At 35.5% G+C, this 17,322-nt stretch overlaps 1 non-coding gene across 1 annotated transcript; it reads left to right on the forward strand.

Annotated features, from left to right (window-relative positions):
• Nucleotides 1-16,196: 16,196 nt before the first annotated feature.
• Nucleotides 16,197-16,269, forward strand: TRNAG-UCC (transfer RNA glycine (anticodon UCC)). The gene has a single exon. It is a non-coding gene; the product is annotated as a tRNA-Gly (tRNA).
• The last annotated feature ends 1,053 nt before the right edge of the window (nucleotides 16,270-17,322 follow it).

The following is a 17,322-nucleotide window of genomic DNA, read 5'->3' on the forward strand; positions in this document are numbered from 1 at the left end:
AACTCATTATTATATTTTGATCAACTTTTCAGTTCTTCAAGTGACTTTCAAAATGTTGATGGTTTTCAACTGAGTGAATGAAAATATAAATAACCCCAATATAAGTTTTTAGATGTTATAATAACTCCACTTCCACACATATTAATTAGCATGGTGATAATGTTTTTCTCCTTCACTTAATAATCTATAGGAGAAAATTAACAAACTTCAGCATAGTTGAGGTCATCTAACCATGGAAAACTAAATAAAATATTACCTATATGCGCATACATAAATAAATATGTGCATACAAATATGTATCTGCATATATATTTCTGTGAGTTTTTAATACTTGGGAATGAAGTGGGTTTTTAACTTATGAAATATGGTCTGTTATTTCAGTAATTGAGTATTAAAATTTTTGACATTTTCATCTTTAGAAATACAGCCCATTCACAACCAGTCATTTGTTAAATTTGGAAACTATTCATTTTCTTGGTAAGTTTCTCCCCTTCAGGATGTACATACAATGCAAGTTAGTGCACCAGAATATTTTTAACACATCCTACAGAGAAATGAACTTGAAATCCATGTAGCGAAGAAAATAAATTTACCCTGGATCCTAGTTTTTGCAATGACAGGGTATCTTATTGATCTCCCACTCTTTACTCACCTGCATGGCCATTATGTGCTAACCAAACATTATTGTGAATTGGCACTAGTTTTCTTTCTTTCTTTGTTTTTCTTTCTTTCTTTCTTTCTTTTTCTTTTTCTTTCTTTCTTTTTCTTTCTTTCTTTCTCTTTTCTTCCTTCCTTCCTTTCTTTCCTTTCTTTTCTTTCTTTCTTTTTTTTTTTTTTTTAAGATCTTCAACAGCACCACAAAACCTGCCACTGAAAATGTCTCTACAAGGGGTTATCTATTTCAAGTTGTAAAGGAGATTGTATAGAGGGGAAAAAAAGGAATCTTCTCTTAAGAGAAGTGTTATTTTCTATTATAATATTGTCCTGTCAAGCATTTTATCCTGTGGTTCCTTCAGCTTTAAAAGGAATACCATTCTTCAATTCTCTCCAAAATGCTAATCATTCTAATCTTTCAGAGACTAATCCAGCTAAACAGATTTTCATGGTTGTTGTTAATCTACTGTATCAGCCATATTGCTGCTATCTTTTTCAGTCCAGCCCCACAGAATTGCAGGGACACCACATTCACCAGTCATGACAGATTAGCCATAACCAGCCTGCCACTAAATTCTGTATTGCTCTTCAATGTCCATTCTCAATTGTTTTGACCTGGTTCTGTTTCAGCTAGCTTTTCATCTGATATCTGGCTTTTGCTCCCATATGCCATTTATAGTATGGGCTCCTGACTTTCGTTTAGTATCAACATCTGGTCCACCCATGTTCTCCTTCCTGTTTTCTCATCAAAGACTTAGGCTTTTTTAGTTATAGCTAAAAAGTCAGTAGTGGAAATAGAATGGAATTTTAAAAATTCCATTATTCCACAAGAAGAAAGGAATATAGGCTCTTACTTTCCTTCCTTCTTTTGCTAACAAAGAAGAAAGGGACAAAGAGAAGAAGGAAGACAAACCAAAAAGAGAGGGAACAGAGAAGAGGGGAAACAAAGTTTAAAAAATGAGTAGCAAGATGAAAGATTTAAACTCCACTGGTAAAAAAAAAATTAAAAGAGATGATCATATCTGATTTTTAAAAAGCAAGATCAAACCATATGATGTCTACAAAAATACCTACTGTAAACCACTTTAAAACACAAATAGGTTAAAATAAAAGGGTGAAAAGGCTATGCCATACAAATAAGAATAAGATAAAAAGCTGGAGTATCTGTATTAATATTAGACAAAGTATATTTCAAACAAGAGATATTACCACAGATAAAGAATGACATTTCATAATCATAAAAGAAAAAGGTTTGTTCATCAAGAGAACAGGACATATCTAAATATGTATGCATCTAATGACAGAGTTTCAAAGTATAGAAAGCAAAATATGAAAGAACTGAAAAGAGAGAGACAGACAAATCCACAACGTTAAGTGGAAATCTCAATACTCCTCTCTCAATATTTGGTAAATAAATAAGTAGAAAATCAGTAAGAATCTCAAAGAATTGATCAACTCTATCAGTCAAATTGACCTAATTGAAGTGTAAAAACCATACAGCCTCAAAAAAGAAAAATACACCTTCTTTCCAATTGTACATAAAACATTAACCAAGATAGACCATATTCTGAACCACAATGCAATCAAAGAGGGAAGATACAAATTACCAGTATCAGGAATAAAAGCAAATACATGACCACAGATCCCACAGACATTAAAAGGAGAACAGAGGAATACTATGAATAACAGCATGCTAATAAATTCAACAATTTAGATGAAATGGAAAATTTCTTAAAAGACTCAAACTACCGAAACTGACTCAGGACAAAATAACCTAAATAGTCCTATATCTGTTAAGAAAATTAAATTCTGATTCACAGCTTTCCCACAAATAAAACTTGTGGCCCAGATGGCTTCATTGGCAAATCCTACTCCATATATAAGAAATATTAGTACCAATTCTACACGAACTCTTCCAGAGTATAGAAGAAGATACATTTTTTTAACACTTTTATGACACCAGTGTCACTCTGACGCTAAAATTTGGCAAAGTCATTTCAATAAAACTTCAGACCAATACCCCCCATAAATATAAAAAAACAATTCCTTAGCAAAATTTGAGCAAACCAAATTGAGTAATACATAAAAAAACAAATTATAAACCAGTGAGTTTTATCCTAGGAAGGATTAGTATTCAAAAATCAATGTAATTCACTATATTCATATGCTAAAAAATATTATTTCAATAGATGCAAAAAAGTTTTTGACATAATTCAACAAAAGAGCAAGAGAGAAAATTTTCAACTTGGTTAAGGGTATCGATGAAAAACCTACAACTAGCATCGTCTTAACGGTGAAAGACTTCATTCTTTCCACCTATGATCAGGAACACAGTGGGCACCCCTTCTTATCACTTCTATTCAACCTTGTGCTGAGTGTCCCAGCAAGCACAAAATAAGAAAAAGAAACAGAAAACCGAAAGATTCAAAATCAAGTATAAAGCCTGTCATTATTCACAAATGACAGGCTTGTTTATATAGAAAATCCTAGGGAATCTAAAAATTCTGCTAGAATTTATGAGTGAGTTTAGTTAGGCTGCATGAAGAAAGATTGCAAAAAATGACAAAAAGTTCTATGTCAACATACTACCAGTGAGCAAATGAAAATTAAAACAAAACCATTTACAATGGCTTAAAAATCAATAAAATATTAAGGTAAAATTTGGAAAAAATACAAGACTTGTACCTTGACAATTATAAAACATTTCTGAGAAAAATTAAAGTTACACCTAAATAAATCAGAAGATTCATGATCATAAGTTTGAATATTTTAAGATATCTATTTTTCCCAAATTTAGCTACTGGTTCAACTGAATCATAATCAATACCCCCGCAAAATGTTTTTATATATAAATAAACAGGCTGATTTTAATATTTCAGGACTTTACCTGATTTCATGACATACTATAAAGTTAAAGCAGTGTAGTCAACATGTTATTAGCATTAGGTTAGACAGATGTAACAGAACAGAGTTCAAAAATTGATCCACACCTTTATAGTTAATTGATCTTCAACAAAGGTGCAAAAACAATTCAATGCGAAAGGATAATTGTTTCAACAATGATGCTGTAACATTTGGATATCGATATGAGAAAATTGGATCTGAACCCTTAACTCTTCTATGTAAAAAATATCTCAGAGTGAATCTTAAACCTAATGGCTAGTGTGAAAACAATAAAATATCAAAAAGAAAACATAGGAGAAAACATAAATGATCATGGATTAGAAAAAACATTTTAAAATAAGAAAATAAAGCATGAAGTATAAAAAAGTAATGCATTAGCATTTAACAAAATTTGAAAGTTTAGTTCTTCAAAATACATTAGGAAAATGAAAACGCAAACCATAAACAGAGAACATAAGTGCAGGACTTATATCTGATAAAGAACTTGTCTCCAGAATTACAAGAATTCTTACAACTCAATAACAACATAAGATCTGATTTTGTTAAAAAAAAATGGCTAAAAGATCTGAAGAGACGTTTCATTAAAAAAATATATCAAAGGACAAATTAACACATTAAAAGTATCATTAGTCACTTGTAAAATCCAAATAAAGATTACAATGAGATAGTAATATATACCTATTAAAGGACTTAAAATATCAAGTTTTGGCAAGACTGTAAAGCAACGGAACCTCTCATACATTGCTGGTGGGAATAAAAAACAATACAGTAAATTTGGAATATAGTTTGGCTGTTGATTACAAAGTTAAACTCACTTATCACAGAACCCAGCAATTCCACACCTAGGTAGTTACCCAAGATATTATAAAAACCTATGAAAATTTATATTCAAATATTCACAGCAGCTTTCTTTAAAATAGCTAAAACCTGGATACAATCCACATTTTCATAACCTGGTTAATGAACAGAAATATTGTGGTACATCCATGCAAAGGAATACTATTCAGCAATAAAAGTAGAGGAAGTATTGAGATCTGCAACTACATGGATTAATTTCGAAGGTATTTATACCAAGTGAAAAAAACAAACAAAAAATAAATACTGCATGATTCTATTTATATGAAATTTTAAAGAGGGTAAAACTATAGTGATCTAAAGAAGGTATTTGTCAGAGCCCAGGGGATGGTGGGAAAGATGAGACATTTTGCAAAAGGGACAGGATAAGACAGTTGGGTGACAGAAATGATCTCTGTATCATGATTGTTGTGGTGATTACTGTAATACACTATATACACTATATACACTTGTCAAAACTCATCAAATTGTACATTGAAATTGGTGAATACACACACACAAATCAACACAATGAAACAAATTAAAAAATAATGTCTGCTCTAACTAATTCAATGAGATGTTTTAGGAGAAAAAATAGATTATGCATATGAAATGTAAAATGTCCTTTTAACCTGGGCTTGCATTGTTAGCAAAGCCATAGCTGAGATACAAAGACATCCTGTTCTCTGATACATTTTTCAAAGCACTTTCCTCCTACTCATGTGGAAAGGAATATGATTCAGGTAAGTGTTCTCCACTGCGCAAGGTTGTTTTTCAGGAGAGAGAAATCAATGTTCAATGCAGGCAACACAAATCCTTCAGACATTTGTTGATTTGAGGTTACTTGGCCAAATATTAATCTTCATTTTCATTAAAGGTTTGATGTTTGGCATTGGCATTGCCAATAAATCTAATGGATTAAATTAGGTGGAAGAAATCACAAAATATTGATCATCATTCCAAAGCTGAGATGGAAATTACTTATACTGAGATCTGAAAGTCTGTATCAAAGTCACTGACTTTAGAGGGGGTTTCATGAGCACAGGGGAAATAGTCCTATTAAATTTGCAAACGAGAGAATTAGAAGACTGCAGTCAACACTTTTATTTTCAATGAAGTGCATGAGATTTAACCAGTATTTTTCACCCCAAAATAAAGTGAAGCAAACTAAATAAGATGTGATAAAATATATCAGGATATCACTACACACAAAACCCCTTAAAACTTCACACATTTATGTCTTATTTCAGATCCTTTATCTCCTGAATTAAATCTTATTAGAAATTCCAGAATATAAACCAATTATCTTCCCATGGAGAGAAAAAAAAAGTCAAAGTTTCTCATTTTTTATCGATGATATAATCTACATTCTGGGCAGCTGCACTGAGCAAGCACCGGTTTATCTACAGCAATCCTAAGAGAGTATATTGGAAAATGATTTCTCCTCATTTGCACTTGTTTCAAAAGTGACTCCATCATCGTCTGAAAGACAGTTGCCCCTCAGTGACAAATGATTACAGCTAAATGAATCCCAGAGGTTTGTCACTAATGTAGAACAAAGGGGTAAGAACGGGAACGGTAGCTCAAGACCTATTTTTCATCACTGCGTAATGTTTTTGCTTCACTGATCTATCACTAAACAACAGCTGCTGGACTTGAGGCAGAGTGCACCCCAGGAGTGACAAACACCTCTGTTAGTGACTGGGAATCTGGGCTTGCCTGGGGCCTTGAATAAAGGCATCGACTGAGGAAGAACTGGTAGGTTAAGGTTACCTTGAATCTTCTCAAAAAGTGTTGACTGATGCTCCACATATCAGCATGACAGTCTGCAGGAGACCCGAATCCTCCTGGATGTGCATTATTATCACTACAGATGTAGCTCATTTCTCTTGGAGGAAAGAGTCACTTGGGAGGATAGCATTTTTAAAAGCATCCTCTGCTTTGTTCACAGCCATGGTTCTGAAGATTGCCTTTTTTGAAAGCCATTCAGACTTAGAATCTTTTTGTCTCATGATTTTAACACTCTGTCCTGTTTTTCTCCTCTTAGCCCTCCCCTGATCCCACAATACCATCAAATACCTGCTTACAAAGTAGATTTTACTTCTTCTATAAGTTATCCTAATTAACAAGAATCTCTGTTTCCATTTCCAGATGTTAGAGAATGACCTTCGCATTAGTTTTCTGTGTGTAATTATTGCAAACAGCTAAAATTTTTTAAAAAAAAAGGTTTTTCAAAGCAAGTTAATTAAGAATCATAGGGAAAATGAGCACCTTTTTTTTCCCAAAGAGGCAATAAAATGATTTTTTATTGATAGAAAAAAATGCAGGAAAAAAAATAAAACCTTGATTACAGAATGTATTACCATTATTTGAAATGAACATTCCTCTCATAATTTTCAGTATTAATTACATTTTAGGACAGATTACCAATTCCAAGAAAAGAGCCATATGTTATTTAACTCTTCTTAGGACACTTTAAAAAACACTTCTAGTGAGGAGATATGCTATCAATTCAGTTTTAGAAAGAAATCAATAATAGTTTAAAATAATTTTAAATGAAAATTTAAGTGTCCAATAGCTTACTTTTGTAGGGTGATAGAATGATCTAGCATTAGATTTTTTTTTAAATAAATTTATTTATTTAGTTAGTTTTGGCTGTGTTGGGTCTTCATTTCTGTGCGAGGGCTTTCTCCAGTTGCGGCGAGCGGGGGCCACTCTTCATCGCGGTGCGCGGGCCTCTCACTGTCGCGGCCTCTCGCTGTGGAGCACGGCTCCAGGTGCACAGGCTCAGTAGTTGCGGCTTACAGGCCCAGTTGCTCTGCAGCATGTGGGATCCTCCCAGACCAGGGCTCAAACCCGTGTCCCCTGCATCAGCAGGCAGACTCTCAACCACTGCGCCACCAGGGAAGCCCCTAGCATTAGATTTTATCATAAGGGATTGTTATGACACAGAAAATACTTCTTATTTTGTCTTTTCTTCTCTGTCTCACAGTGTTGAAATATATGATTTTTGCAATGTGATCAAGTTTTGAAATTTTATAACTATACCACAGGTCCTTCTATTCTTGCCAACAAATGCAGTAATCTCACATTCTACAAAACTCTCCTGTTAGAAAGACTCACTTGCTTTATACACTTAAAGTCATAATCCATCCATCAATCCATCCATCTATTCTTCATTTGTTTGGACAGCAAAAAAATCATAAGGCACTTAACGATATTGCAGGGACAGTAGCAGACACTGGGAATGCAAAGATAAGAAGTCAGCGTCCATGATTCAGAATTAAGCTTTAGTGGGAGGCAGAGTTGCAAGTATTAAAACCACTGCACACCAGATGATTGGTTAAAATAGACCTATTGCACAAGAGGGGCATAGAGGAAGAGCCTCAATCTTTTGGAAGGTATCAAGTAGATTCAAAGCGGAAGTAGCATTTGAACTGAGTTTTGAAGGATAGGTGGGGATAATTGAACAAGAAAGGAAAAATAACTATAGGCATAGGGAGTACTGCTGAAAATTGTGGAGGTAGAAAGTAGGTCTTAGTATGCTCAGTTATGGAGAAGTGAATTCAGTGCTCCCGGAGACAAATGTTTGAGATAAGATCTGGAGGAACGAATAGGACCAGGAGATGAGGCTGGATAAAAATTTAGGGAGGAGAGCATGAAGGACTTTGTAGACCTGATTTTGAAGTTTAAATACTACTATTTTTCAGTTGGAAACCACTGAGGAATTTGGAGCAAAAAAGGAGCATTCTCTCTCTTCATATAAAGAAAACGTGCTTACTGAAATGTTCCTATGATAAACATTAAAGAAATCCTTGAATTAAAAAAAATCTATCTACCTACTTACCTACCTAATTATCTATCTGTCCATCTACCTATCAAATCAGGATTTATACTGACATTCATGTGGAATATAGTATTTCCTTAGATAATTTTGATACTCTCCTTTTAGTGATTTAGATGAGCAATAATGAAGAATAAATTGTCATGAATTCTCCATATGAATGAAACATTTTATACTGATAAGTGTCAGTCTCAAGTTTGCTAACTACATTTGGAAATGAATTAAGTGAGAAGAAAAATAGCTCCTACTGCCAAAAACACTCACCTCTATGCTCCTCTCTATTTTCAAGTTTTCTGACTCTTTCTTCTATCCCAGATACTTTCTGTCCTTCTGTCATTCCAACTCCCATTTGGCACTCTCTATCCTTCCAAAGTAGCATTTCCTGGTCTTAAGAGGGGATTTTAAGTGATATAGACATATGTAATGTAAAATGAATGGATAAGACTTGACAACAGGATTTCCTACAATTAGGGAAATCCTGCATACAAAAGTGCTTTGTGGTTTCCAGATAAATGAGATAATACATGCAAAGACACCTAGCATAATGCTTTGTATAGTCTCTTGAAGATGCGTTAATGTATGTAAAAGCAGTTCACACTTTTCTCAGGCAGATAGCACATGGTGATGGTGATTCACACCTCTGTGTCTAGGAAAGTTAAATGCCAGTGTGAGGACAAAGAATGAGAAGAAAGCACCATGTTGGAAAGTGCGTCCCATCTGGTATTGCATATATATGTGCCGTTGTGACTTTATGTTTCGTTATCTTGAACAGTAAGATTTTTAAAAGTCCCCAGTGTTGGAAATTGTGATCCAAGGAAAGGAAACAGGATGATTTCAAGACTAGTTGACACGTTTATTCTCATGGATATATAATATGCAAATTATAAGGTGGTAACCTACTAAAGGCAGCTTTGCAGTTTCCATATATATCAGTGAGCACGCTACATTATCACCAAGTATCATCTGAACATGCCAACAAGAACTTCCATGATATAAGTCAGATTCTTTTACAGGAGGACTCCGGGAATGACTGAACAAGGGGGAATCAGATTCAACCTCTGATCTCCTCACTTGTATACACCCACACACATACACAAACACATGCCTGTATACCCACCCTACCCACCCCCACACACACACACTGCAGTCTTATTGAACTCTAATAAGAGCTACCAAAATCCCAGTTATCAAAGTCATAGATAAGAGAACTTCAGTTTAGGGTACGGTCCCAGGATCAAAAAACAGCACAGATTATAATAATATGGGAGACGGAGGAAGAAAGAAAAGAGATGTTACATAAGCAGTAGGACTCACCCCTGGGCAATGTCCCCCAGTTCTGTCAATGAACACGTGGCACGGTGACCTTAGTTTCCAGTTCTTCCAGATGGTAAGGGAAAGACTACTAATGAATATTCTACTGTAATCAGATTTGACATGAGAATTGGTTTTCATGTGTATGTCTATGAGTAAGTATATTCACTAGCAGATCCAATTATGAATCTATGATGGCAAAAGAGATAGAAACAAGATAAGGACTGAAATATTGCACAAGAAATGTAAAGGCAATCTCAGGCATAGTTAGCATTTTTCTTTGGAATTACTTACTCAAATTCATATTGCCTAGTTGGCTCCTACATTTAAATGACTTAATCATCTACTTAAGTAAACAACTTGAAAATTTTGATTGAACCAAGAATTGAATTGAATTAAATCAAGAAGGTAAAATCTGTGTAGATGAAGTCAGCACCATAAGAAACACATGTTCTCAGTCATACATCATCCCTTTTATTTCACAAAACACTATCCTTGCAGTTCTACTATCATTTCACAATGTGGATGCGTGGTGAGGATTCAAGGCTCTAGTCCTAACAGACAATTTATTTCTGGATTATCTTGAGTTAACTTATTTCTTCACAGTGAATTTTGCACAGCAGTTAGTTAATTAATGAGCCTAAAGACACGGGTGTGAGCAGTTGGCCTTAGAGCAGTCCCTATTTAATAGAAAATACATTTAGAACATTCAGTGTGCTTGATTAGTCCCCCCAGTTAGAAAATCCTGTTTCAAACTACATGCGGTGAGGATTAATTAATATTTTCCTGCCCTTGGGGGTTTGATATTCTTAATGACTAATTGTTTTCTGAAAAAGAAAAGAAAATGTAATGTTTTCCAGTAGGAAGTATATTTAAGTGACAACTGCTAACCTAATTTGAAAACATAAAGAAAAAAATACTTTTCCCTCAAATTCATTTGTATAATAATGTGATGAGGGCTTACTACGCATATAATGCTATAGAAAACTATAAAAATGTGCCTCCCACGGTCTTTGCCCTCAAACATTCTGCCATTTCATTAGGGAGATATGGCCAAGGAACATTTATTTACGCAATTGCAAAATAGCAAATAAAAAGCTCTTATTAAATAGAGGTGTATTTTGGTGAGGAGGTAGGTTAGAACCATGTCGGGAGGTCCTTGGAAAACTCAGTAGGAAAAGGCCATGATTCTTTAATGAGAGAAAAATAAATCATAGAAATATAAGTAAACATCCCTCTATTCTATTCATGGAACCAGGATTCCACTTGCTGAAAGATAAATCTAGATAATTATTCCAAGATCAAGTCATAGCCTTTAAATTCTCCAAAGTGGGGTAGGAAAGGGGACAATTTTATTAAACTAGAACACTGTTTCCCAGAGAATGAGGAGGAATGTTGAGTATGCAGGAACCTAGATGTCTACTGAAACTGTTTTCATACTTAGCAATCCCTATTTAACACAGTATTCCTATTTAGTATGACATCCAAACCAAGCAATTTGATTTCTTCTGAGTTGCTCCTTTAGCAAACTGTATGAAGGTGTCCAGAGACTTGTCAATACCTATTTCATGGCTCAGACCCTTTATAATAAGACCCATCTGTGTAGGATAAGATCTAAGCAGATTTGTACAATCTCAGCCAAAGAAAGCTGAAAGACGATGTATAGAGCTCGCTCCAGAAACCTGTAATGCCAAATATATGGAAATAAGTCCAAATTTAGACTCTGGTTCAAAGGAGCTGAGGATGGACCAGAATAAAGCAAGTTCAATCAAGAGGTGCTATGTTAGATTTAATCAATGTGGTGCTGGGGAATAAACGGGAAAGTAACCATTGGAAGGCAAACAGGTATTCAAGGATCTCTCCTATCATACCAGACACCACGTCACAGCGGCATGCTTTATTTCAGAGCCAAATCTGCTGATATTCAGCCTTTCCCATTTGTGTTGTAATTGAAAAGGGTGAATTGTGGATGACAATAGGAATTTCAGTTTGGAGATGTTGAAAAATAAAGGTCTTTAACATCATGTTTTAAATACTAGAGGATTATAAGAGCTTATGGTTACATCACAAGGAGAAAGAGAGTAGAGCCTGACAATTACATAAGCAGTCCAAAGGCATGATAGTCACAGATACTTTCCTAGGAATTTTATTAACTGGAATACATGACCTGTGAGCTACATATATGGTAATCACTATATTTTGTGTAGACACATAGAAGGATTTGTACTTCTCGTTTAGATTACATGAACTAACTTGTGTTAGTTAATACAAAAGAACCAAGAAAAACAATAGCTAGAAAAATAACAAGTAAAAGCATTGGGAGTAATACAACTTTAATCAATCATTTAAATGTCTTACCCTTTATTCCTTATCAACAATATAGCCTTGCAGAGCATTAAAAAACTTAAGTTGCAAAAGCCTAATATGAAAAGAAATAAATAGTTCCTTAATTCATAAACACTGTTTTAATAATTGTACGTATTGCAATGATTACAGGTACAAAAATGACTCATAATGAAGGTAAGAATCGATATCTGCCTGCCTAAATTGTAAATAATTATAGGTACTACAAACTTCACACACACCCAGGACTTGATTCATTCCTAATGAAGACTGGACAATCAGTAGGTTGGATCCATGACCTAATCATGAGACACCATGTTCGTAGTTGGAAGGGGTGTTTGCAAAATAAGCTGCTACCTATTCTGCATCATCTCTCCGTCCTCCGTGTAGTTTTATTTGCCTTGGCTTACACATAACAATTCAGGCACCCTTATCTGTCACTCTGCCTTCCAGGCTGTGACTTGAACACAAACCTCTTTACAAGGATCTCAAATTGTTTAATTTTTACTAGCTAACAAAACTATGGTCTTCTTTTTGAACCAAAGAGAAGTCTTGGAATCATTTTGCTGCCAAACACCTAACTTAGAGAACTGACCCTGTTCAGATTTTCCATGGTTCTCCCCAGACTGATCAAGCGTTTAGATAGAGGCATAAGAAGAGAGAAATCTAATGCTGCCATATTAAAGACTGTGAATGGACTGTTTGCATATTCCTAAAACTTGAGAAGTCAGAACAATAGCCTGGATAGTTCTGCCAGCCCAGCCTACTCATCCCTTCCCTCTAACACATGTGTCACTGCTGGGCTTCTGAGCAGAGCTTGCATGAGTCAATAAGGAGGGAGAATTCAGGAACACTGCATTGCAAATCTCTGGTAACTCAGAGAGAAACAGATTTTTTTTTTCTTAAGCGAGACACAGACCTGTAGTGTGAGGTTTCATTCTTGGAGATGATCATATTTCTTGTATCAATTCATTCTCTAATGACTATAAGCATACAAATACTCTGGCTCAGTTTCCCTGACAAAATCATGCTGATGGAAAGCTATCTGAACAGTCATTCATGATTTAGTAAGACCTGAAGGAAGCTTTACAGTTAAAGTACATCATTCTTTAACCTCACTTGCCTGTCAAAGAGTAACTGAATATACAAAATATAAAAACTTTTTACAGGTCATTTCTACTTGAAACTCCCCAAGGTCACAGAAAGAAATATGACAGATTCTATTAATTCAATTTAGGAGATGGGAGAAATGAGGCATGGGAAAGTTTAGTTATCTGCTCTCATTTTTCTACTTTACATACTTTTATAAGATGCAAATACCAAATAATGCACCTTGCAGTCAAGCACTTAAAAGATCATGCTCTGCAGAACCCCAGTTTGAGGGGATATTAAAAGGGCCAAAATAAGTTTGGAAAACTCTAGTTTAAATATAATTAAACTCTAATGTGGGGGAGTCCTAAAAATAGATATGCTAGATTATTATTTTTTTTTACTCTCTCTTAGCTAGAAGAGTTGTCAAGACTTCACAGATGGGCAAGGACAGAAAGCAACCTTGGAATAGACTTCCTGTTTTTGCAAATAAAAAGTTGAATGGCTTTTCTTAGATATTTCAATATTAGTTTAGTTGGCTTCACTTACCTGAGACAAAACTGTCAAAAAAAATTTAGGTGATAAACAAAGAACAAAGTAAAAGGATGGTTCTAACCTTGTAGAAGGTGGTCATCAGAGAACAAGAAATGTACGGCGATGGGGAGGGAGCCTTTTGTGTCTGTGAGATAGTTGATTCAGGAATGAGGAATGAAGCGGTGCTCTCTGAGCTGGCTGGCACTCAGAGAAGTGGCTTTACATGTGAACCCCAAGTGCTGAGTGCAAAGAGCTAGAACGTTTATAGAGTTCAGCCTTTTGTGCATGAAGTCCTTTTGGGTGATGGTCACATTTCCCTTCAGTTACCACTGAAAGGTATTCACCATGGCAGGCAAAGAAGGACTCAACTGTATCACCACCTCCAGCCCGCTATTCAGGAACAGGCTCACAGGTGTGCTCAGATCTTCAGAGCTTGGTAGACCATAATTTCCACTAGAGAGTCTCACCCTTGCCACTTGACTGGGGAGCCCCATCTGTTCCACCAGAGACATTCAAGTGCCACTGGTGCTCTGAGTCCCTGGTTGCACAGTGAGGGTTTCAGCACTCAGCAGTAGTGGTCCAATGTAACAAGCATCCCCATAAGCATAATTTTGAGGACAGTGGACATAAAACCTGATCTATTCTCCTTATGCCAAGGCAGCTAATAAGCCTTTAGAAATACTGAGGGAGGGAATTAAACGAGTTTAACTAGTTGACAAGTTTTTGAACTTTAGTAAAAGACACCACCAGCCTTTATAACAGCAGCTGCCTACTTCTAACAAATATTGTGGCTGCTGTGGGAGTCCAGGATTTACCCCTTTTTTTTTTGCCTTCAAGCTCTACTTTCCAAGAAGGCTCCCTTCAGCATCCATGCTCCTGCATTCCATACCGAGATTAAAATGAGTCAGGTTGAGTTCTTCCTGTTGGGAACTGGTAAACTCTCAAAAATTTGGGGTATATAATGAAGAAGGTTATCTGCCATCACTACCATTCTGAGATTGATGGTAATATGTAACTTTTACCTCAAACTATAAACTAAACAAAGAAACCTCCAATTAAAAAGTATCTCTATTACAGGATTTTTTTTCAGAGCCTTAAAAATGCTAATATGCATTTTAATATGTACTGGAAATCTACAAATAAATAGTGTTCTATATTCCCAAGCATTTCATCATGGAGTCCTATTTATAAAAAGCACCTCATGAGACACACTGTGGAAAATACTGGAAAGTATTCAGAATTCTTTCTGAACTCTTGATAAGGCATCGGTGAGGCTATGAAGTGCTTTTTACCCACAGCAATTGTCTGGACCACTGCTGTGGCTTAAATTGAAAGCCAGACAATGAACGGCTTTCCCATTGATATCAAACTACTCAGATTCCTTCATTCTAATCTTTGCACTTAGAAGTAGATATAAGAAGTTTCATTTGCTAAACAAACATCTTAACTATCTCACTAAAAATAGCTCATAAGAGAATTGTTTTAATTTTAACTTAAGAAACAGCTAATTTTAAAGACTGTAAACATGTATTTTAGGGATCCATAAAAAAACACACAACAGGGCTTCCCTGGTGGCGAAGTGGTTGAGAGTCTGCCTGCCGATGCAGGGGACACAGGTTCGTGTCCCGGTCCGGGAAGATCCCACATGTCGTGGAGCGGCTGGGCCCGTGAGCCATGGCCGCTGAGCCTGCACAGCCGGAGCCTGTGCTCCGCAGCGGGAGAAGCCACAACAGTGAGAGGCCCGCGTACCGCAATTAAAAGTCACAATTATAAGACAAAATTTACCACAGCGTTCATTTCACATAAGAATACACATTTTAACTTCATCCTTAACATTTATTAAAGTAATAATTCCTTAAAATATTTTTCACAAAACAATTATGGAAATATTATCAAGTTTGAACATATTCTGAAAACCTTTTAATTTAAGGAAAGCACCCACTGGCCTTAGCAATGATTATTCTATCTAACCAGGCACTTAAAAATGACAGGGTCAAAGTCTTGGATGTGACATTTAAACCCTTTAAATGCCCTAATACAAATTATGCATTATTCACAAATCCAAAATAAAATGGCAAGGTCAGCAAAGAGCATCTTCCACATTTACAATCTGAATAAATTATTAAGCTTCTATAATTATCTTTGCCTTATCAAAAAGCATCCAACACCCTACCCAGCCCCACTGTGGGTTTCTAGGTCATTATGTCCCTTTGCCATTTCTCAGAAAATTAAATAATCAAGAACTGTTGCCCCATTTCAGGACTGGGGAAAAAAAGGAAATAGCAAATGGTCAAACATTATTAAGAAAAAGAACAGGGTGAATAAACTCTGAGCAAAATTATAAAGTCAGTCTTTGATTGCTCCAACTTCCCTTTTTTCTTTGCCACTACTGAAGTCTGTGATCTGGAAAGAATCTGTGCTCTGTTATTCACATGAGGTAGAGTCTCAGCTATACTGACTGTGGAATTCTAATATGTTTGTGTATGGACAGCTTTTTAACTGAGGTGCCTGCTGAATGGGTAACCCCTGTATTTCAGCTCTCTGGACTCCTCATTTGCTTTAATATTCAACTAAAATGGCTCATAACTCCATGCCATTAACTATTGGAAGTCTACCTGGTAATCAAGATTTCTAAGGATCTCTCAATGTGGAAAGCATATTTTCAAAGTATCTTCTGGGAAATTCCCTGGTGGTCCAGTGGTTAGGACTCTGCACTTCCATTGCAGGGGGCACAGGTTAGATCCCTGGTCAGGGAACTAAGATCCCACAAGCCATGTGGCATGGCCAAAAAAAGAAGTATCTTCTGATATTACCAAAATCATTGGCTCATCTCCTAGTTGCTGCTGTCAACTTTCTGTCCCCCTCCCCTACAAAAGAAAATAAACCCTCTTCCTTTATGTTTCAAGGCAGCATTAACACAAATTATTGTTAAGTAGCAAAACTATACTAAAGGTTTGGTATAACACTGAGATTACGGGAGAAAACAAACCATAGACAGTGAATATTAGCCATAAGTGTTGTAAACTCCCTCAGCCATCCCCACCTCTATAAATTCCTCCTTTACTATTAATACATTTTGATGAAATGTTAAAAATTAAGAATAATAATAATTAAGAAAAACATTTTTAGTGTAGCAGACGATGCTGAGTATCTTCAAAAATTACCTTATTTAACATTCCCAACATGCATAAGGAGTCAGCATTTTCATTTTTATGCTATGGATGAGTAATAAACTGAGGTTTATGGGGGTTAATTAAGTTGTTCAAGGTCAAACTAGTAGTAAGTTAGGAGTCAGAATCTGAACCTAGGTTTCTCCGATGTTGATGCACTCTTTAAAAAAAATGGGATTGTCAATGGAATGTTAGCCATAAAAAAGAATAAAATATTGCAATTTGCAGCAACATGGAGGGACCTAGAGAATATTATACTCAGTGAAGTAAGTCAGACAGAGAAAGACAAAAACTATATCATATGTGGAATCTAAAAAAAAAAAAAAAAGAATCTATATACAAAACAGACTCACAGACATAGATAACAAACATGGTTATCAAATGGTAAAGGGAAGGTGAGGGACAAATTAAGAGTATGAGCTTAACAGATACAAACTACTACACATAAAATAGATAAGCAACAAGGATTTACTGTATAGCAAAGGGAGTTACATTCAATATCTTGTAATAACCTATAATGGAACATAATCAGAAAAAAACCTGAATCACTATGCTGTTCATCTGAAACTAACGCAATACTGTAAATCAACTATACTTCAATTTTTAAAAAGGGAGGGAGGATTGTAGTTTGGATAGCGG

Source organism: Globicephala melas, chromosome 19 (genome assembly GCF_963455315.2).
Source record: "Globicephala melas chromosome 19, mGloMel1.2, whole genome shotgun sequence".
NCBI classification, from domain to species: Eukaryota; Metazoa; Chordata; class Mammalia; order Artiodactyla; family Delphinidae; genus Globicephala; species Globicephala melas.